This window comes from Cetorhinus maximus, chromosome 3 (genome assembly GCF_964194155.1).
Source record: "Cetorhinus maximus chromosome 3, sCetMax3.hap1.1, whole genome shotgun sequence".
Lineage (NCBI taxonomy): Eukaryota > Metazoa > Chordata > Chondrichthyes > Lamniformes > Cetorhinidae > Cetorhinus > Cetorhinus maximus.
The window spans coordinates 174,148,144-174,170,879 of record NC_135881.1 but is presented as its reverse complement, the minus strand read 5'-3'; the positions used below and the strand labels follow the sequence as shown (position 1 = coordinate 174,170,879).

At 45.2% G+C, this 22,736-nt stretch overlaps 1 long non-coding RNA gene across 1 annotated transcript in view; it reads right to left on the bottom strand.

Annotated features, from left to right (window-relative positions):
• Window positions 1–376: 376 nt before the first annotated feature.
• LOC144679049 (uncharacterized) overlaps window positions 377–22,736 on the bottom strand; it is a 138,951-nt gene continuing 116,591 nt past the window's right edge. The window contains exon 4 of the long non-coding RNA XR_013576234.1: window positions 377–861. This is a non-coding gene — a long non-coding RNA (uncharacterized LOC144679049). The remainder of the gene's footprint in view (window positions 862–22,736) is intronic.

The window sequence follows — 22,736 nt, the reverse complement described above, 5'->3', positions numbered from 1 at the left end:
TAACTCTGACTACATAAAAAGCTACTGAACTCTCAGAGGAAGTACTACTAACTTTAATCTCATGCCAAACACATTGTACTTTATTCAAAGTTCATGCCTGCAGAGGCTGGCATGCCACATGATTGGCATGCTGCACTTCTGTGGACTATTGCCAATGGATCCCTTTCATTTTTTTAAATGTATATGTATCTAAAATATATTTTAACTCATGATGGCTCGCCATTTGAATTTCTGGCTACAAGAACAAAATGACTCCATCGATTCTAAGCACTTGAGGCACCATTAATGTTTAGTGTTCAGGTTTTGTAGCAGCAAATATGTCAAAGGCCCACAGGGCACTCAGAGAGTTTGTTGGTTAATTCATTCAATCCAAAACTTCTGTAAACGTGATAAGATTTATTTCAAACCAGAGACTGAATATTTGATACAAACATAAGTGCCTGAAAATGGCCGTCTTCAAGACATGTTCCACACGACAACTCCGAATTCTGTGCTCTTTCCTTTGTCCTTCCTCTGGACAATTGTAACATTCTCTGGAGTTGGTTTCATATTGGAGTTGGTTTGGAAACAACTCTGTGTCCGGATTCCCACCTGTATCTACCCACTTCCACCTTGCATCTTAGGCAAGACTAATAATATTGGATGAATCCCAGGGTGTGGTTTCCAGTCATTTGCTTCAATCCACGAGATGTATCCTCATGACGAAATACAAAGAGTAGAAAACACCAACAGCACCTGTCATACGAGTTGGATGGTAGAGCCCGTCTGTGCTTCAATTCAAATTCATTCTGCTATTTTGCTGATGTAGCTGCACAAGGTCACTAGTTTTCTTCAGTTATTGCTGGAGTGACTCAGGCACACCTAAGAAAAAAAAGAGAAAGACTTGCATTTATTTAGCGCCTTTCACAACATCAGAATGTCCCAAAGTGCTTTACAACCAATGAAGTACTTTTGAAGCATAGTCCCTGTTGTAATGTGGGAAAAGCAGCAGCCAATTTGCACACATCAAGCTCCCACAAACAGCATTGAAATAGCTGCCCAGAGCAATGCTTTTGGTATTGGTTGAGGGATACATGTTGGCCACAGCCACCATGTGAATTCCCTTTCCCTTCTTCAAAATAATGTCATGGGGTCTTCATATCAACCTGAAAATGTAGATGCTTCATCCCAAAGATGGCTTCTCTGACAGTGCAGCACTCCCTCAGTACTGTACTGCGCTTCTGAGCCCAGATTCCAGCTCAAGGTGCTGGAGTGGCACTTGAATCCACAGCTTTCTGACTCAGAGGCAGGAGTGCCACCACTGCAATTGATACTAATAGCAACTACATGTGATATATACACATGACATATTATATATATATATATATTATATATATATATATACCTCTCAAAGAACAAGCAGTAAAGGTAGTATTTCATTGGGTGTTCTATAAAACTTCCATTTTCCCATCCTTTCTCACCAAGCACATTCACTCAGTTCCCCTTTCCCTCTGTCTCTAAACATGTCCATGTGTATTCCCCCAATGCTATCTTTCAATGTGGAGAAATGTGCATCTAGTCTCATTCCCTAACAGACACACTCTGCCTGCTTTCAGGCTACAGGAAGACATTGGATGAGTGAAGCCCCTCTATCCTCTTGTCAGACACATTACTATTTCATTATGATTCATGAATAAAGACAGTGGATGAACTTCACTAATGTGCCACAGGACATGTAATGTCCCAAGAGCTATAAAGTTTATTACAATTTTCACTTAAGGGGAAAAGTAGTTTCCTCAACAGTTTGTTCTTGAAATTTTGTTTTCATCTGGAATGCAAACCCTTATACATATAAGTAATAATAGCTATCAACACTTGCTCTCGTGGTAGGTACACTGGAATTATCACTCAAACTGGCTGTGATTCTGAAAACTGCTGACATGCCATTCTACCAAATGAATTCCTTACATTCTAACTACATACTTGAGGGGACTGTGGAGAATAGGGAGTTAATTTGTTTCCCTTCCAATTTCTTCTATTCTGCCCACGGTACCCAATAATATTGCACCCTTTCTACTTTTCCCTATAGAAACATAGGGCTGAATTCTCCCCCCGTTGGGGGGGAAGTTGAAGGGCGGATGCGTACAGGCGCGCTTCTGATCGGCGCCCCCGATCAGAGGCGCGCCGCCATTTCACGTGGGTGGGCCCAGCATGACATCCACACAGAAGCCTCAGGGAGATCGGCTGTAAATGTCAAAAAGATAAAAATAGAAAAATAAAATTTTCCTAACAGGTCCTCTCATGTGACAATGTCACATGAGTTGGGACATGTCCATAATTTTTACAAAACCTTTATTGAAATTTTTTAAAGCCTACGTGAAACCTCATCCCGCCCGTGGACGAGGTTTCATGTTTTTTCTAGTTCCCGCCAGGGATCCTGGCCTGCCCGCCAACCTTAAGATTGGAAAGGCAGGTCCTTTAATTACTGAATAGCCTGTGTCAATGGCCTCAATTGGCCATTGACAGGTCGGCGGGTGAACAGCCTTCCTGAAAATTTAAATGGGGCGTGGTGACGGCGGGAGTTACCCCCGACATCACTGCTAGTCATTTTACGCGTTGATAAGCGGGCCCTGCCCCCCCACCCCGCTCGCCGACGAGTAAAATCCTGCCCTTAGAAACATAGCAAATAGGAGCGGGATTAGGTCATTTGGCCCTTCAAGCCTGCGCTGCCATTCAATTTAATCATGGTTGATCTTCTGTCTCAATGCCATACTCCTGCTCTCTCCCCATACCCCTTGACACCCTTAGGGTCTAGAAATCTATTTCCTTCTTAAATATATTCAGTGACTTGACCTCCACAGCCCTCTGTGGTAGAGAATTCCATATGTTCACCACCCGCTGACTGAAGAGGTTTTCCCTCATCACAGTCCTAAATGGCCTACTCCATATCCTGAGACTGTGACCCCTTGGGCAGAACTTTCTGCTCGTCAGGCGGGCTCGGTTGGGGTAGTTGGGAGCAGTCGGGAAACTGACTACTGCCCGCAATTGGGGCCAGGCCGCGATTTCACGCTGGTGGGCCGATTAAGGCCCGCCCAGCATGGAATACGTGCTTCAGCGCTCAGCGCTGCCTGTGTGGGGGTGGGAGGGAGGAGGGCAAGCAGGGAACTTCACGCGTGCATGCAAGTGAGCGCAGGAAAAACTCCCTGAGGCACAGAGCTGCCTCAGGGAGATTAACTTAAAAAAAATTAAAAGTAAAGCACTTTAAGATGTTAAAAAAACATGTCCCCTCACGTGACTCTGTCACATGAGCAGGGATATATTAGAAATTAGCAGGAATTTTTTTTTTAAATGATGGATCGAAACCTCAACCCGCCCATGGATGAGGCTTCGCAAAAAATGCAGGGGCCACTTGGCCTTTTCACCTGCCTGCCAACCATAAGGCCTTAATAACCTTTAATGGCCTTAATAGGCCTTTTAATTGTTGGCGGGCACGCACGGGAGTTGGCAGCGCGCCCACCCACCAACCAAAATATGGTGCAAGTGCACGATGACGTCGGGCATCATCATGCATCATTTTACACTCGTTCGGGTTGGGCATGTGCCGACCCGACGAGCAGAAAATTCTGCCCTTGTTCTAGACCCCACAGCCAGAGGAAATATCATCCCTGCATTCAGTCTGTCCAACCCTGTCAGGATTTTATACGTTTCAATGAGATCCCCTTTCATTCTTCTGAACCCCAGCACACTCAGGCCTAGGCAACCCAATCACTGCTCATACAACAATTCTGCCATCTCAGGAATTAGTCTGGTGAACCTTCGCTGCACTGTCTCTATGGCAAGTATTTCCTTTATTAGGTAAGGAGACCAAAACGGCATACAATACTCCAGGTGTGGTCTCACCAAGGTCCTGTACAGCTGCAGTAAGTCATCCTTGCTTCTGTATTCAAGACCTCTCACAATGAAGGCCAACATATCATTTGCCTTCTTAACTGCTTGCTGCATTTACATGCTTACTTTCAGTGATTGTTGTACATGGACACCCAGGTCCCTTTGTACATCAGCATTTCCCAATCTATCACCACTTAAATAATACTCTGCCATTCTGCTTTTCCTACTGAAGTGGATAACTTCACACTTATCCACATGTATTTGCCCACTCACTCAACTTGTCTAAATTGCCTTCAAGCCTCTTAACATCCCCCTCACCACTCACATTCCCACCTAGTTTTGTGTCATCAGCAAACTTGGAAATATTACGTTTAGTTCCCTTATCCAAATCATTGATATATATTACGAATAGCAGGGCCTCACGAAACACATATTACACTTGGAGTAGAACAGGGGAAGAAAGAAACATGGGACACTCCTGAGAGCTAAAATACAGACTCTAGACTACAAGGCATAATAAGTACCCCTTCTCCTTTAGTTTTACTACAGGCCTTCCACTTGAACAGTATATTTAAATAGCATTCTCTCTCACCCCAGTGAGAGATATACTAGGAGGCATGAGATCACAATCCTATGACAGAGGGCTAGGGGTTTGTGATTGTGGGAGTGTTCAGTACACCTCCTTGTATAACAGTAGAATATACCTTTCTGAGCTACAAATACTGTACAAAATATGAGATCCAATGCAAGTAAGGTACATCTAACTGAATTTGTTCCATTTGAAGCAGCTGATGTTGAGCCTGGCATATTTGCAGTGTAATTGATGGTTGTAATAAATGCTTCAACTTGGAGAAGGACTAGCTACAACTAATATGCTAATTTCAAAGAGGGGAGGAATTAACTTACTCTAGGTGGACTGCTTAGCAATTATTTAGACACAAAGTTTACCCAAGTTTCATAAACTTTTTAATATTGATTCATGTTTTTCCAGGGCTTTTGTAATTTGTTATCTAGTGTTTGGCTATTTGTGTTTACTGTTCCGTATCTTTGAAAGCTATTCGTCATTGACAGGTCTTGTTCAATTGTGCAACAAACCCTTTTCATCTTCCTTCGCCTCAGTTCAGGCTGAACAAGAAGAGCGAGTATTTGTTTTGCTTTGCCTCGAGGGGCAGAATTTTACGCCTTGCGGGCGGGCATGCACCCAATCCAATCGGGCGTAAAATAGCGCGAGAAGCTGTCGGGCGAGCGTCCAGACATCATCCCACACACGATCAACCTTCAGGTCGGCTGGTGCACACGGGTGTCAGAGCCGCGCCCACCATCAATTAAGAGGCCACTTAAGGCCATTAAAAACCCAATTGAACCTGATTTTACGTTGCCCGTACGATTTTGCGCTCGTCGCAGGGGCAAAACGGGCAGGTGGGCAGCCCACATTTTGCAAAACCCCAACCAAGGGCGGGATAAAAAGGGTCAGCAGCATTGAGTAGTGAGGAGTTTAGGAGATAGTTTGCTACTGGTTGTCTATTTGAATTTGACAAAAACAAAATTTATCTCATTTTGACAACCCAAAAAAATTAACATCACCGTCTCTGGTCTTCATTCCCAGGCCAGTAAACATAAACAAAACATTACTCAACAAAAGATCACCCATAACCAGTCCCCCTTGTGCTCATGGTGCCTTAAACTTATGTTAGCGGGTGCTACGTCTTGGTGTTCCCTCCGACCCCACTATCTTGCTGGCACCAGCATTGGAGGCAGCTTGCTGCCTCTGCTGTCTTGTTGGCCTTGATGACCTTGGAGGTCATCCTTTGGCCAGTGGAGCCTGCGCTGGCCCCGCCTGGGAGGGACGGCCAGTGCCATGGCTGGCATCTGCCCAGTTATCGCAGCTTCATTAGATGCCACAGTCATAGGCAGAGGGGCGGAGGAGTTGCTGCCATCATCCAGAGCGCCCTGAGAGGAGCCCGCAGAGAAGACAAGCGGCTCGTGCGCCAACGTGAGGTTGCTCTGGACCTCCCTCCCTGCTTACCATTGATGGACGGGCACCTAGCTGGGATACAGGGCACCTTCTTCCACACTGGCACTGACTCCCTGAAGTCATTGCCTGTCTGAGGGCTTGCAGGTCGAGTGCAACCCCCGGAACCCTGACTGACCTCCTGGAGCTGCCAGCCCATGAGAGTCGCCACTCTCTCAATGGAGGAGGCAGTGCACTCAGCCATGAGGGTCAACGCAGTGCTCATGCTCCACATGGACTCCTCCACAACAGAGACCATGGCACGCATACCCTCATGGATCTCTGTCAGATCATCCCGCACATCCCGCTGGACATCCAGCATCTGATGCCTACTGAACAACTCCAGAGGCTCGTCATCTGCCTTCAACTGAGCATCGTCCTGGTCTCCAGCAGTCCTTAAACTGCCGGCACCCCTGACACTCTCTGCCTCTGCCTGCTCCTCAAGCGAGTGTGGTGCCCTCACCGCTGTGCTCTGACATTCTAGCTGAGGATCTAATGCCCACTGAGGTGCTAGTATCTGCGCTGGTGCCTGGTTCAGAGAGCGGGTGCGATGCAGGTACAGCTGAAGCCCAGTGGTCCTCTGGCATCAGGGGTGGCCCTTCGGGGTCCTGCGATTGGGTGCATGCTGGCGAATCTAAGGGAGAACAACAACATGTCATTAGTTTAAGTCATCACACTGTCACTGTGCATGCCACCCTGGTGAGACAATGGAGATCTGCATTATGGTGCCATTGTCTTTCAATGATCAATGGGGAATCCAGTTTTGAGGCTCCCATCAATGAAGAGACTACACGAGAATGTTTGAACCATCCAAACTCTCACCTCTGTGCACTGCACTCTTACCTTCGTCTGACACCCCAGCCTCTCCACGACCAGCTGACTGAGGTGCGTGGTACCTCTCCAGCTCCAAGGCGTCCTGCTCAAATCTTGTAAGGATTACTAGGTTTGGGGGGCCTCCGCCTGTCCGCGACCTCTCAATATTGTTAAGGGTCATCTTCTCCTGAAAGGACAGGGGAGCATGGATTAGTTACCTGCAGCGCCGTTGCAACCTGGCCAACCCCACCTGAGGAACACCTCGCAGGGCACATACGAGTCGTGGCCCTTGAGCCGCAAGGCACTCTGTCCAAGCAGCCAGGGCTCACACCCTTGGCCAGCTCCGGTATCATTGACCGTTGGCACTCAGACTTTAACACCCCTGAGTTCCATGAGGGATGGCCAGACCTTAACACTTCACCACACTGATCCATGCCAACATGGTGCTCACCCTTCCCAAACGCAGCAGGTCGTTAAGCCTTTAGTGGCACTGCACCCATGTGCGCCACAGAACATCATGGCTGCTGACCTGGGCTGCCACCTCCTCGCAAGTTCTTTTCATTTGTGCGGTGGCCTCCTCCTTCCATCTCTTCAGATAAGGGTGTCTCTCCTGGCAGCCATCTCCTCCAGGAGGACCACGAGGTACTCATCATAAATCCTGGTTGGGGGGGTGGGGGGTGGCGGAGGGGGGGTGCTGAGTACCGACCCGACCTGCCCTCCCGCCTGACTTGATGCTGTAATTTCAGTGTACATAACGCGGAAGATATGTTCTTCCCTGGCAGCCTTCAAGGAGCTGCCTGTGCCGTTTTTAAACCAACAGGCCCCTGCCCACCCTTTCCCGGCCATTGGGAGGACACGCTTCACGCTGGGTGGGCCTGAATTGGCCAGCATGAAATCACGGTCAGGGGCTGATCGCGGGCGGCGACCCGTTTCCTGACCGGTCGTGGTCCCACCAATCCCGACCGCCCACCAAGGGTAAAATCCAGGCCAAGGTTTCTTTAGTGAATCACACTCTTCCTCAGATGGTCAAATGAACAGAGGCTGTTGAAAACACTGCATCAGTTTTCAATTTTATAGTTAAACGTTTTTTTGTATCTGCCAAATTTGAAGGATTATTGAAGTTTTTTTATGTTTATTGTTTTGTTACAAGATTCTACTTGTGAGACCTCAAAAATCCTTTTACTGTAATCCAGTGGCACCAGCTTTGTTTGCTCTTCTTTCTGTTTAATTTTACTTCTAAGGAAGAATTATTTGTAAGTTTGAGCCTAAAATATAGAGTCACTTCTTCATCATTTGAACAGGATTAGTCCTGTATTTCTAGTATTCACCATAAGACAAAGTGGACCTCTCTTGTTCTCCCAGGGCATGCCAACTTCTATAGTGCAGGAGAAGGCCATTCGGTCAATGTGTCTGTGCTGGTTCTTTGCAGAACAATCCAAAACTAATTCCACAGCCCTGCTTTCTCCTCATGGCACAGTATCTTCATCGGCTCCAACTGTTTATCTCGTGCCCTACCCCCATCCCCAGCCATAAACCATAGAAATGATCTTGGCCTTAACTACACCCCCTAGTAAAGTAGTTTCGAATTGCACGTAATGTCATGTTCTGTTGATGGGGGCTTAGCTAAAGCTGTCCCCTTTGTGCTGGTCCCAAGAAAAATATTCTGCCACACAACTCGATTGAAAATGGCATTAGGGTTGCAGTGTGTGATTAACCTGTGCAGTACACAAACTTCATGCTGCGTGCTCACAATAAATGATTGCAGCATGCAGCCATGTTAAATACTCTGTTGAGTGGCTGCATGTCTGAGCAATGGGTGAAAAATTGTGAGAGGCCAGCACGAGTTCAAGCTGGCTGTGAGTCTGAAAGTCAGCCTGCACTTCTTAAAGGGAAGTGCATTCTGCCTGAAATAGGCACTTGAACTGATGGCATAAGAGAGATTGAACAAGAAGAATTATGGTACAGCATGGGAGGGAGCGGGATCTAAGATATTCCAACACTGCTCTGCAATGCAGTGGAAGCCTTGTCGGGGAGAAGGAGTGAAGCTATTCATCTGCAGGGGGCGGGAGGCCCTCCAGACAAAACTCTCATCAGGCAGTGGGATCAGATAGATGTGGTAGTCAATGCAAGGAGTCCAGACTTAAGGACCCGAATGCAGTGCCACAAGTGATCACACAAGTGATCAAGGTCAGTAAATGCATCTTCAAATACCATATCCCACCAACAACCCCACTAGTTTCAATGCACCATAACCCCATCACTACCAACATTATCTATCAATCACAACTCATATCTAAAATTCATAGCTTCACCTCACCTTTGTACACTTAGAACTGCTGCAACCTCACTACCACATCACAGTTTACAGCAGAATATTTTTACTTGTGGCCATCACAAAGGAGGCAAGCTAACCTTGACAACCACATCTCCCAAACACATTGCACCACACTCACTAACACACTCCTATCTCTCTTGCAGGAAAAGGTGGCGCATAACTGCAGATTGTGAGCCTAACAGGCAGAGGGCAAGCGCGGCTGCATGCCCTTACTCTCATGGGGAGACTGTGCTGGCCACCATTAGGGCGGCCATGATTGAGGCCCTGGCCAGTGATAGGACTGAAGCCGTTGAAGATGACCTTATGCTCATGCCTAATCCTCCTTCTCACTTCCTATTTCCCTCATATCGCACAATCTCTTCTGATTTACAAACTGCAGATGGTGTAAGTTTGCATTATTTGCCTTGTCATCCTACCCTCACAACTATATCCTTGTGTCTTTCTCCTTTTAGATACCCAAGAAATACAACTTGGCTAAGTGGATTAAAGGATCTCCACTTGATGAGTGGCCTGCAGCCAGGGCTGCATAACAAGGATAGCACAGACACCAATTTGCCTTGTGGTGAGGTTGCACATGATTCCTGCTGCAGAGTACTCAGCTGAGGACTTAAATGGGATGGCTACAGAAAAAGGCTGAAGCTTACGCACATTGAGATGCTTAGTGCATTGGCTGACTCACCGGAAAGCATGCAGTCAATGTCAAGGAGCATGGAGGAGTCTGGCACCAACTTGGCTCAGGGCTTAATGCAAAGCTTAGAAGCCATCCTTTCCAGTCTTCAAATGGTGGCCAACGCCATGAAAACACTTGCACACACAACCACAGCGCAGTGTCCGATGGGCAATGTGGTATCTCAACCTACATTGCAAAACAAACAGAAGCCACACAAAATCTGTGTGCTATAATAGAAGCACCTCTTGTGCCACACAAGCTCAGACTGCTGCCCTTATAGCTGTGGATACCAATGCACAAAGGAGCTTGCAGTGTGTCATAGCAATGCAGGAATCTGTCCTCCAATACATTACTAGGGTTACTGAAAAAAGACCTACCATCAAAGCTTTTCAGCTTGCATTCTGCATAGTTAGAGTACACATTCCCTGTACCCTGTTAATACATTTACCAAAATAATGTCCAGCATGGGCAGTGGCAGAAGTGTGCGCATGCACCATGAATGCCATTTTCAACCCAAACAGGCACACATTTGTACCAAAATTATGGGTGCTATGCAACAAAATCTTGCTGTTTCTGAATGCATCTGAATCGTTACAAGTATCTTATAATTTCTAATTTGCAGCTGTTAAAGCTTAGCCTCTAAGGGTTCATGAATATTAAAGAACTCTCTCAAGCAACATCTGCCCAGCAAACATCACCTTCGTTGCACTATGACTGTCATACATGCTCTTAACAGGAAACACTGCAGCAGCACACCAAACACTCCATGTGACTTGCCAACCTCAGTATAAGCCATAACTCAGTTGGTAGCACTCTCCCCTCTGAGTCAGAAGATTTTGTCACTCCAGACGCATGAGCGCAAAATCTAAGCTGACATTTGAAGGCTGTACCACACTGTTGGAGGTGAAACATTGAAGCAAGGCCCTGCCTGCTCTCTCTCAGGTGGACTATTTTGAAGATGAACAGCAGTGTTCTCCCAGATATCCTGGTCAGTATGTATTCCTCAACCATCATCAGAAAAACAGGCTCATATCACATTGCTGCTTGTGAAAGCTAAAAATTGGCTGCTGTGTTTCCTACATTATGTGATCCTGTTGGTGGAAGGATCGAAAAGTAGGGAACACCAATTTAAGGTGATTGGCAAAAGAAGCAACAGTGACATGAGGAAAAACCTTTCATGCAGCAAGTGGTTTGGATCTGGAGTGTGGTGGAGACACTGTCAGTTGTGGCTTTTAAAAGAGAATTCGACAATTATCTGAAGAGATATAATTTGCAGGTCTAGGGGGAAAAGGCGAGGGAGTGGGATTAGAAGACTTGCTCTTACAAAGAGTTGGCATGGACACGACAGGCCGAATGGCCTCTTTCAGTTGGATGTAATTGGCTGTAAAACGCTTTGGGATATCAAGATGTCATGAAGATGGCAATATAAATGCAAGACAATTCCTTCTATTTCCCACCATAAAAAGGACAGGGGTAACAGTGTTCTGGGAACATCATTCCCTCTGAGACACACACCATTCTGACTTGGATGTATATCAGTGTTCCTTCATTCTCACTTGTTCAGTATTCTGACATCATTGAAAGGGCAGCATCACCAGAAACACTGCAACAGTTCAAAGAGCGTTCCCATCATTGCAAGGATGGGCAATAAATGGAGCTCTGCCAACATATCCCCAAAACAAAATATTAAATAAAATTAACAGTACTATTCAGCCCAACAGGTTTATGTTGTTGAATATGCTCCAGTAAACCTCCTCCCACTCTGCGTCATCTAACCTTGCCAGTATAATCTTCTCTTCCTTTCCCCCACATATTCTTATCTAGCTTCTCCTTAAATAAGGGAATTAAAATTAAAATTAGGGGTTGCCTTTTTAGGACAGAGATGAGGATAAATGTTTTCTCTCAGGGGGTTGTGCGATTCTGGAACTCTCTGCCTCAGAAGGTGGTTGAGGCGGGGTCATTGAATATTTTTAAGGCAGAGTTAGATAGATGCTTGTTAGGCAAGGGAATCAGAGGTTATAGGGGATAGATGGGAATGTGGAATTCGAAACACAAACAGATCAGCCATGATCTTATTGAATGGTGGAGCAGGCTCGAGGGGCCTAATGGCCTACTTCTGCTCCTAGTTCGTGTGTTCATATGTTTGTATGTTTGTATAAATACATCTATTCAATTCACCTCAACTACTTATTGGCATAGCACATTCCACATTCTAACCATTCCCTGGGTAAAGAAGTTTCTCCTGAATTCCTTATTGGATTTATTATTGAGTTTTTATGGCCCCTAGTATTTGAATCTCCTACATCTCTATGCCTATCCTATTGAACACATCACCATTGTAAAGACCTCTATCAGGTCATCTCTCAGCCTTCTCTTTTCTAGAGAAAAGAACCTCAGCCTGTTCAATCTTTCCTGATAGTCAAGCCCTTGCAGTTCTATTATCATCCTTGTAAATCTTTACTGCACCTTCACTAATGTCTCTATTTACAGTTAATAATGTGGAAACCAGAATTGTGAACAGTATTCAAAGCATGTTCTAACAGTATCACATGGTCCACCTCTGACAATTCCCTTCCCTTCCTTGACCTCTCTGTCTCAATTTCTGGTGATAGACTGTTCACCAATATCCATTAGAAGCCTACCGACTCCCACAGCTACCTCGGCTACAGCTCTTCACACCCCGCTTCCTGTAAGGACTCCATCCCATTCTCGCAGTTCCTTCGCCTCCATCGCATCAGTTCTGATGATGCCACTTTCAAAAACAGTTCCTCTGACATGTCCTCCTTCCTTAACCAAGGTTTTCCACCCACGGTGGTTGACAGGGCCCTCAACCGTGTCCGGCCCATCTCTCGTGCATCTGCCCTCACACCTTCTTCTCCCTCCCAGAAACATGATAGGGTCCCCCTTGTCCTCACTTATCACCCCACCAGCCTCCACATTCAAAGGATCATCCTCCACCAATTCCGCCAACTCCAGCATGATGCCACCACCAAACACATCTTCCCTTCACCCCCCCTGGCGGCATTCCGCAGGGATCGTTCCCTCCGGGACACCCTGGTCCACTCCTCCATCACCCCCTACACCTCAACCCCCTCCCACGGCACCTTCCCATGCAACCGCAGGAGGTGCAACACCTGCCCCTTTACTTCCCCTCTCCTTACCGTCCAAGGGCCCAAACAGCATTTCACTTGCACTTCCCTCAATTTAGTCTACTGCATTTGTTGCTCCCAATGCGGTTTCCTCTACATTGGAGAGACCAAACGCAGACTGGGTGACCGCTTTGCAGAACACCTTCGGTCTGTCCGCAAGCATTACCCAGACCTCCCTGTCGCTGGCCATTTCAACACTCCACCCTGCTCTCATGCCCACATGGCCTGCTGCATTGTTCCAGTGAAGCTCAATGCAAACTGGAGGAACAGCATCTCATCTTCCGACTAGGCACTTTACAGCCTTCCGGACTGAATATTGAGTTCAACAATTTTAGATCATGAACTCTCTCCTCCATCCTCACCTCCTTTCCGATCCCCCTCCTTTTTATTCCCAATAATTTATATAGATTTTTCTTTTTCCACCTATTTCCATTATTTTTAAATGTATTTGCATCCATTGTTTTATCTCTACCTTTTAGCCTTTTTCGATTCCTTCACCCCACCCCACCCCCACTAGGGCTATCTGTACCTTGTTTCTCCTGCTTTCTATCCTTAATTAGCACATTCCTTAGATAATATCACCACCTTCAACACCTCTTTGTCCTTTTGTCTGTGACATCTTTTGGCTATCTCCACCTATCACTGACCCTCTATCCAGCTCTACTTGTCCCACCCCCTCCCCTTAAACCAGCTTATATTTCACTTCTCTTCTATTTTTACTTAGTTCTGTTGAAGGGTCATTCGGACTCGAAACGTTAACTGTGCTCCTCTCCGTAGATGCTGCCAGACCTGCTGAGTTTTTCCAGGTATTTTTGTTTTTGTTTTGGATTTCCAGCATCCGCAGTTTTTTGCTTTTATTCTAACAGTACGGTTTATATACGTTAAATGTGATTTCCCTGCTTCCAGAAATAAATCCCAAAGTTTGCTTTGCTTTTTTAACAGTCTGAGTAGCCTCTATCACTACTTTTAGTGATCTGTATCCCTAGATCCCTTTGCTCTTCTCCACTTACCAGTTCTTTGAGGCAATGCTACAATTATGTCATTGGTTCAGTTTGCTACTCTTCTATTTGTACTCTTGGGAGAAAACATTGTGGTTTACTTGGAAAAAACATTGTGTTATGTTGTTTACTAATGGCTGTATACCAAAAATCAATAGTCCTGCATCTCCAAATAAATCATTCCTTATCAGCATGGCAGATGCAACCTGCATTTCCATGGTGACCCTGTTTGTGCAAATTTTCAAATTCATTGCTCTGTTGAATTTCCTCCAGTTTAGCCCTCTGGATTAATGACTTTGACTATTAGTTGACAATTTCAGCAACGGTTTGCTCACTTGACGAATGAAATGAGCAAGTAATCTCATAGTCGGCCAGCCTTCGGTCAAGAAGGCTAATGAGATCTTATTGAATGAATATTGTGTCATCTGTAGGACAGCACCGCTGCCTGTGCAGCACTCACTCAGTGCTACGCTGAAGTGTCATCCTGTGTTAGATACTCAAATCTGTAGTGGAGTTTGACCTTTTCATTCAGAGGTAAGCACAGAGGAGTTCTCTTACTGTCCTGGTCAGTATTTAAGCAACATTGCTGAAACATTGTCTGGTCATTATCAGATTGTTGTTTGTGGGAAGTTGATGTGTGCGAATTGGCTGCTGCATTCAGAAATACTTCACTGACTGTAAAGTGCTTTGGGACAGCTTCAGGTTCTGACAGCTGCTGTATGATACTATATAAAAGCTACTTCTTTCTTTGTTCTCTCATTCCCAAATGAACATATGCTAACATGTTAATGGGCTGAATTTTCCTGCTCTCACTGAGATGGATTTGGAGGCGGGACTGGGAGCAAAATTATAGGTTCTCACATTGAGACGATTCATTGACACGTTCCCACATCCAAGCAATTTTGCTGCAGGTGGTGTCTGACTGGCTGCAGCTACCTGTCTAGCAGAGGCATGTAAGTAATTTGGCTCAATTAAGTGCTCCCTTGGGAGTAAAGCAGCAACATTGCCAGGATCTTTCCAACGACAGGGAGTGCTAGGAGTGGGTCCAGGATGTCACAGAGCGGCTGCAGGACATTCTTCTGGGGGAGGGTGATCAGCCAGAGGTTGTGGTTCACATTGGTGGGTACCAGTGACTTAGGTAGGAAAGGGGATGATGTCCTGCAAGCAGGTTTCAGGGAGCCAGGAAGGAGATTGAAAAGCAGGACCTCCAAAGCAGTAATCTCAGGATTACTCCCAGTCCCATGGGGTAGTGAATATAGGAATAGAAGCATTGAGCGATTAAACATGTAGCTGGACAGCTGGTGCAGGAGGGGGGGTGTCAGATTTCTGAGGCATTGGGACTGGTTCTGGGGTAGATGGGACCTGTACAAGCAGGACAGTCTACACCTGAATAGGACTGGGACAGATATCCTCGCAGGGAGATTTGCTAGTGTTGTTCAGGGGGTTTAAACTAGGTTGGCAGGGGGTTGGGAACCTGAAGGCAAATTCAGAGCAGGGAACAGGAGATGGAGAATTAGTGAGTGACTCTGAAGCCAGAAGAAGCACAGGATAAAAAGTGTACAGCAGAGGAATTTGGCAGTGTTAAAATGTATATATGTCAATGCAAGGAATATAACAAGTAAAGCCAATGAGCTGAGGGCACAGATGGACACAAGGCAGCACAATGTCATCACTGTAATGGAAATTTGGCTTAAAGAGGGGCAAAAATGGCAGCTCAACATCCCTGGATAAAAAGTTTTCAGACAGGACTGGGAGGGGGATTAAATGGTTGGGGGATAGCATTATTGGTTAAAGAATCTGTACAGCTGTGAGGAGGGATGATATGCTAAATTAGGCCATATGGGTTGAACTCAGAAATAAAAAAGGGGTAGCCACACTGCTAGGAGTGTACTATAGACCCCAAATAATGTAAGGGAGTTAGAAGAGCAAATACATATGCAAATTTCTGAGTGCAAAAACAGTAGGGCAGTAATCATTTGGGGCTTCAACTATACTAATATCAATTGGGATACAAACAGTATGAAGGGTACAGAGGGTGCAAAATTCTTGAACTGCATGCAAGAGAACTTTTTCACCCAGCACATAACAAGCCGAATGAAAGGGGGCGCAATTCTAGATTTAGTCTTAGGAAATGAAGCTGGGCAAGTGGATGAAGTATCAGTGCGGGATCATTTTGGAGATAGTGACCATAATATAGTTAGGTTTAGCATCATTATGGAAAAGGACAAAGATAGAACAGGAGCAAAAGTTCTAAATTAGGGGAAGACAAATTTTACAAAGCTGAAAGGTGAACTGGCGAGAGTGGACTGGATACAGCTACAAGAAGGGAAAACGGTGTCAAATCAGTGGGAGGCATTTAAAAGCGAGATTCTACGGTCACAGTGTAAACATGTATCCACAAAGAAATAGGGTGGTACTGCCAAATCTAGAGCCCCCTGGTTATCCAGGAGCTTACAAGGTAAGATAAAGCAGAAGAAAGCTTATGCCAGTCACAAAAAGCTTAATACTACAGAAAGTCCAAAGGAGTGTAGAAAGTGCAGGGTCATAGTCACAGAGTCATAGAGGTCTACAGCACAGAAAAAGGCCCTTTGGCCCATTGAGTCTGCGCCGGTCAAACAAGTACCTAACTATTCTACTTCCATTTTCCAGCACTAGGCCCTTAGCCTTGTATGCCATGGAATTGCAAGTGCACATCCAAATACTTCTTAAATGTTATGAGGGTTTCTGCCTCTATCACCCTTTCAGGCAGCGAGTTCCAGACTCCCACCACCCTCTGGGTGAAAAGATTCTTCCTCACATCCCCTCTAAACCTCCTGCCCCTGACCTTAAATCTATGCCCCCTGGTTATTGATCCCTCCACCAAGTGAAAAAGTTCCTTCTTGTCTACCCTATCTATGCCCCTCGTAATTTTATACACCTCAATCATGTCCCCGTCACTCTCCTCTGCTCCAGGGAAAATAACGCCAGTCTATCCAACCTCTCCTCATAACTAAAACTCACCAGCCCAGACAACATCCTGGTAAATCTCTGCACTCTCTCTAGGGTGAAGTAAAAATGGAAATTAGGAAAGCAAAGAGAGGACATGAAAAATTATTGGCAGGTAAAATCAAAGAAAATCCAAAGATGTTTTACCAGTACATTAAGAGCAAGAGAATAACTAAGGAAAGGATAGGGCCTATTGGAGATGTGCCTGGTAATTTGTGCATTGATGCAGAAGGTGTGGGCAGGCTTCTCGATGAGTACTTTGTCTCTGTCTTCACTAAGGAGAGGGATGGTGCAGACATTCTAGTTAAAGAGGAGGGGTGTGAAATATTACATACAATAAGCATAATGAGAGAGCAAGTGCTGAAGCAACTGCCATCCTTGGAGGTGGATAAATCACCAGGGCTGGATGGATTGTATTGGTTGAAGGAAGCCAGGAAGGAAATAGTGGATGCTGTAATGATCATTTTCTAATCCTCACTAGATACAGGCGAGGCACCAAAGGATTGGAGGTCTGCAAACGTTGTACCATTATTTAAAAAGGGTGAGAGAGGTAGGCCAGAAAATGATATGCCAGTCAGTCTGACTTCAGTGGTGGGCACATTATTGGAATCAATTCTGAGAGACAGGATAAACTGTCACTTAGAAAGGCACGGATTGATCAGGGATGGTCAGCATAGTGGAAGGTCATGTCTTACTAACTTAATCAAATTTTTTGAGGAAGTAACAAGGAGGATTGATGAGGGTAGTGCAGTGGATGCTGTCTAAATGGATTTTAACAAGGTCCCACATGCCAGACTGGTCAGAAAAGTGAGATCCCATTGGATGCAGGGAAAAGTGGTGAGTTGGATCCAAAATTGGCTCAGCGACAGGAAACAAAGGGTAATGGTCGATGGATGTTTTTGCGAATGGAAAATGGTTTCCAGTGGCATTCCACAGGGCTCAGTGTTGGGGTCCTTGCTGTTTGTCGTATATATTAATGATTTGAACATAAATGTGGGAGACATGATTGGGAAATTTACAGACGATACAAAAATTGGCTGTGTCATTGACAGTGAAGAGGGTAGCTGCTGCCTCCAAAATGATATCAATGGCTTGGTTGAGTGAGCGGAAAAGTGGCAAATGGAATTCAATCCAGAAAAGTGTGAGGTAATGCATTTGAGGAGGACAAACAAAGCGAGGGAATACTCAATAAATGTCAGGATATTGAGAGGGGTTGAGGAAGTGAGAGACCTTGGAGTGCATGTCCACAAGTCCCTGAAGGTGGCAGGATAGGTGGATAAGGTGGTAAAGAAAGCATATGGAATGCTCTCCTTTATTGGACGAGGTAGTAAATACAAAAGCAGGATTGTAATGATGGAACTGTATAAAAGGCTGGTTAGGCCACAGATGGAATTTTGTGTGCAGTTCTGGTCACCACATTACAGGAAGAACATAATTGCTCTGGAGAGAGTACAGAGGAGATTTACAAGGAGGTTGCCAGGGCTTGAAAATGGCAGCTATGAAGAAAGATTGGATAGGGTAGGGTTGTTTTCCTTAGGAGAGAGGAGGCTGAGGGGTGACCCAATTGAGGTGCACAAAATTATGAGGGGCCAAGATAGGGTAGACAGGAAAGACTTGTTTTCCCTAGCTGAGGGGTCATTTATCAGGCGGCATAGATTAAGGTGATTGGTGGAAGAATTAGAGGGGACATGAGGAAAAACTTTTTCACCCAGAGTTTGATGGGCATCTGGAATTCACTGCCTAAGTTGGTGATTGAGGCTGAAATGCTCAACTCATTTAAAAGGTACCTGGATCTGCACCTGAAATACTGTAACCTGCAAGGCTATGGACCAGGTGCTGGAAAGTGGGATTAAAACGAGCGGCTAGTTGCTTTTTTCTCTATTTTTTGAACGGCGCAGACACGATGGGTTGAATGGCCTCTTTCTGTGCCATAACTTTTCTATGTTTTTATGGACAGACCATTGAGGCCTGAGCCCAGTCATTGCCTTGAGGCAGCCTTCCGGTGGTAGGCCAGTGAGCCAATGATGCCTCCATTAAATCCTCCCTTTCTGGAGCCTTGGGGGCTAGAGGGCCTTAGTCATGGTAACATCCTATGGAGGAGCTACCCCCACAACAACCCCCACCAACAATGATGGCCTGGCAACTGTAGCCATGCTTATTTTTTACAATTTGATAATCCATCAGAGAGCACCTCCATATTGAGGCAGCCTCACAGTTTCCCACCTGCCTCAAAAGTGCCAGCTCGTCTGGTGGAACTGCTGGCCAGACATCGCTGCAGAGCAGACCCTTCATTTGAGCCTCCTGCTTTCCTCCTCCTTTGCCATCCTTAATTTAACGGGGTTGGCACAGGCAGCTTCTCATTTGGCCACCCCCGGGAAGATGGCCACTAACATCCTGCCATGGCCACTTCCGGGTTCCCAACCTGGAATTGAGCCTGACGTCGGGATTGCATCTCAGCCAGGAAAATTCAGCCCATTGCATCCAGTCATGTTAATTTCATATATGTTATACAAATGCTGTTTGGTACATATTACTAATAATATTGTTTAAATCAGGCTCCAGGTGAAAAATCAGATGAAGATTTTTAACAATGATTCTATTCTGGTGACAGCAACGCTCAAGCATCACGTGCAAGGCTAAAGCTCTTCACAACCATTAATGTAAAAACCACAGGATGTTACAAAAATAATAACAGGCTTTGAATAATAATAACAATTGATAATATTAGGTGGCTGGGAAAACATAATTGACTGTGTACATCAGCCACTTCCTGCCTACTAAGCTCTCATTTCCTATCCACCCACAAGTGCATTCCCTACTGCCCCCAGGGAGATTTCTCCCTGCCACCCACCATCTTGTAGCATGATTCCTTTTAGTCTCCTCCCCCATCCTGTTCACTTGCAAGCCCTAGCCTGAACACCAACCACTAATGTTTTCTATTCGTAGCACAAACTTCCCTGTCAGCAGTAATACCATCATGTAGAATTTTTTAATACACATCCTGCGTATAAAAATTGGAATCTGTGGCTGGCAAATCAAAAAGAAATATCCCACAATACAAAGGCTTCAAAGCACTGCAATTCTGGCAAAATGTGTATAAACATACCTTAAGCGATAATTTCCGTGGAATTCAGTTTGCCTCATTACCACAGCTTCATTCACAAACACCTGCATACCTGCATAAGGCTTCACCTTCACCCAGAACAGTCACACACGCTATTTTCTCCCCTCCGCCCTCTTCTTTGAAAGAAGCCTTCTTATCCGCGGCCACCCATGGAGCAAACTGAGCAAGAAGCCAGGTTCCCTGGGCCACCAATAGATAACTGTCAATCACCTGCCAAAATTCTTCAGTCCTGTCAGAAGTCTATTTTTCTTAACCCTGAAGATGTCAGGATCCATAAGCACATAGGTATGCAAAGTGACTGATGTTAGAAGAGCGTTACTACAGCAAATTGTATTAGATAACAGGTTTTTAAATTAAAAGTCCAATAAAACAACCTTTTTGCAAATTTCATTCAGCTAAAATGTCAGGATACACAAGCTATTCTCCTACCTCTTCCATAACTTTATAGCAGCTTTTAACTTCATTTGTTAGATTAGGTAGGTGTAAACCATGGCTCAGGTGATAGCGCTGGAGCCCCATGAGTTAGAAGGTGGGGTCAAACTGCCCTGGAGAGTTCAGCGCAATATTTAGACCAGCATTCGAGTGCAGTACTGAGGGGTGCTGCCTTTTGGCTAATTTATTATTGTAAATAGGCATCAGCCGTGGTTTAGTTGCTAGCGTAGGTCGGAATTTTATGGCCCCGTCACAGCGGGGACGGAGCCATAAAATGCGGCGAGCCATTCTAAACTCCATTGACTTCGGCGGGAACGTAAAATTCCACTGCCATAAAATTCCGCCCAGAAAGTTCTGAGTTCAAGTCCCACTCCAGGGCTTCGGCACACTCCAGTGCAGTACTGAGGGAGTGCTACATTGTCAAAGGCGCTGTCTTTCAGGTGGCACCTTAAACTGAGGTTTCATCTACCTGCTTGAATAGATGTGAAAGATCCCGTGGCACTATTTTGAAGAAGAGCAGGGGAGCAAAATACTGTGGACACTGGAAATCTGAAATAAAGCAGCATTTTCTGAGTTATCCCTGGTGTCCTGGCCAATATTTATCCCTCAATTAACACCACAAAAACAAATTATCCGTTCATAATCACATTACTGTTAGTGGGAGTTTACTGTGCACAAATTGGCTGCCACGTTTCCTACATTACAACATAGGCTACACTTCAAAAGGCACTTCATTGACAGTAAAGGGCTTTGTGATGTACAGTAATCATGAAATGCGTTATATAAATGCAAGTCTTTTTTTAGACATTTAACTGACATCTGACATCTCAGGCGAGCATAGAAATTCCCGTGGTGCTATTTCGAAAGTCAGCAGGAGGGCTCTTCCCAGCATCCTGTCCAACAGTTATCCTCAACCAACATCACTAAAAGAAAATTGATTCTCTCACCATTGATGTTTGTGTGGCCTTGCTGTCCACAAATTGACTGCCACTTATCCTACATTAAAACAGCGATTACACTTCAAAAATACATCATTGGCTGCAAAGCGCTTTGGGACGTCCTGAGGTTGTAAAAGGCACTATATAAATGTAAGACTTGCTTTTCTTTTTTTTTTGCTCTCATTTCTCATCGTTAAAAAAAAACAACACACCCTGGAAAATAGAGTTAAATTCACAGCCCACATGCCCTTGTATATACAGGGCTGTACTGCTCAGTGACAACACAAGGTCAGGACAGTTAATTCTGCTTAACAATTAGCCTATTCAGCTGTAAGTGGCAGTATAGTGCTCTCAATTTATTATCTTGTTCTACATTGAGGTTAAATGCGGGTTGTTTTGGAGTGAATATAGAAAAACAAGTTCCACAATAATTTCAATCAAGCTTTTGTAGGGTAGAGGCAGGATACGTGGCATTTTCAGCACTCTCCCATGACTTTGTTACTGCCGTTAGTTCAGAGGACTTTAGAAATTTCCCTTCAGCCTGTACAGGTCACCTTCTGTGTCTGCTTCTACACCCAGCCTACAGGAAAAGGGAGTTTTTATATCCATGAGATTTTGTTTTCATCCTGAATTGATTTGCACAGTAAAATGTAGCAGTGTTTGTTTCACAGGAGCACACCCGCTTCCCTGTCAGCCCCACCATGTATATAGGGACTCAGCCACGTCCCTGCCACTCCAACATGTATGCAGGGGTGTACCCACATCCCTGCACTCTTACAATATGTACAAGGTCATATCTGTGGGACCCTTCACCTAGGGATGATCTCCAGGGCTCTTCCCGTAGGGACAATCTCTATGTCACATACAGTCCACTAAAGCAAAACAAGATTAATTACTGATTGTGTAACTGTTGATTCATTTATTGTTCAGGGATCTTCAAAATCATGAGGGGCCTGGACCGTGTAGATAGGAGAAATTGTCCCCACTTGTGAAAGGATCAAGAACGAGTGCACACTGATTTAAAACAATTGACAAAAGAAGTAAAAGTGATATGAGAAAAAACTTTTTCACACAGTGAGTGGTTAGGGTCTGGAATGCATTGCCTGAGAGCGTGGTGGAGGCAGGGGAACGGCACAAGGTAAAATGCTCACTCGGACAGCCGGTGCAAACAGGATGGGCCCAATGGCCTCCTTCTGCACTGTAACAATTCTGTGATTCTGAGTAGTGCATTTCTCTATTTCCATGTTCCAGCATTGTCCCCATGCTGGCTGAATGAAGGACAACCGTGAGACAGTGGTTTTAATAATTCAGAAGATGCCTGAACAACACAAGGCTGAGAATTTCAGAGAATGACAAAAGACTGACTGACAGAGAGTATGGCAGATGAAGAGAGATAAACAATGAGAGACAGAGA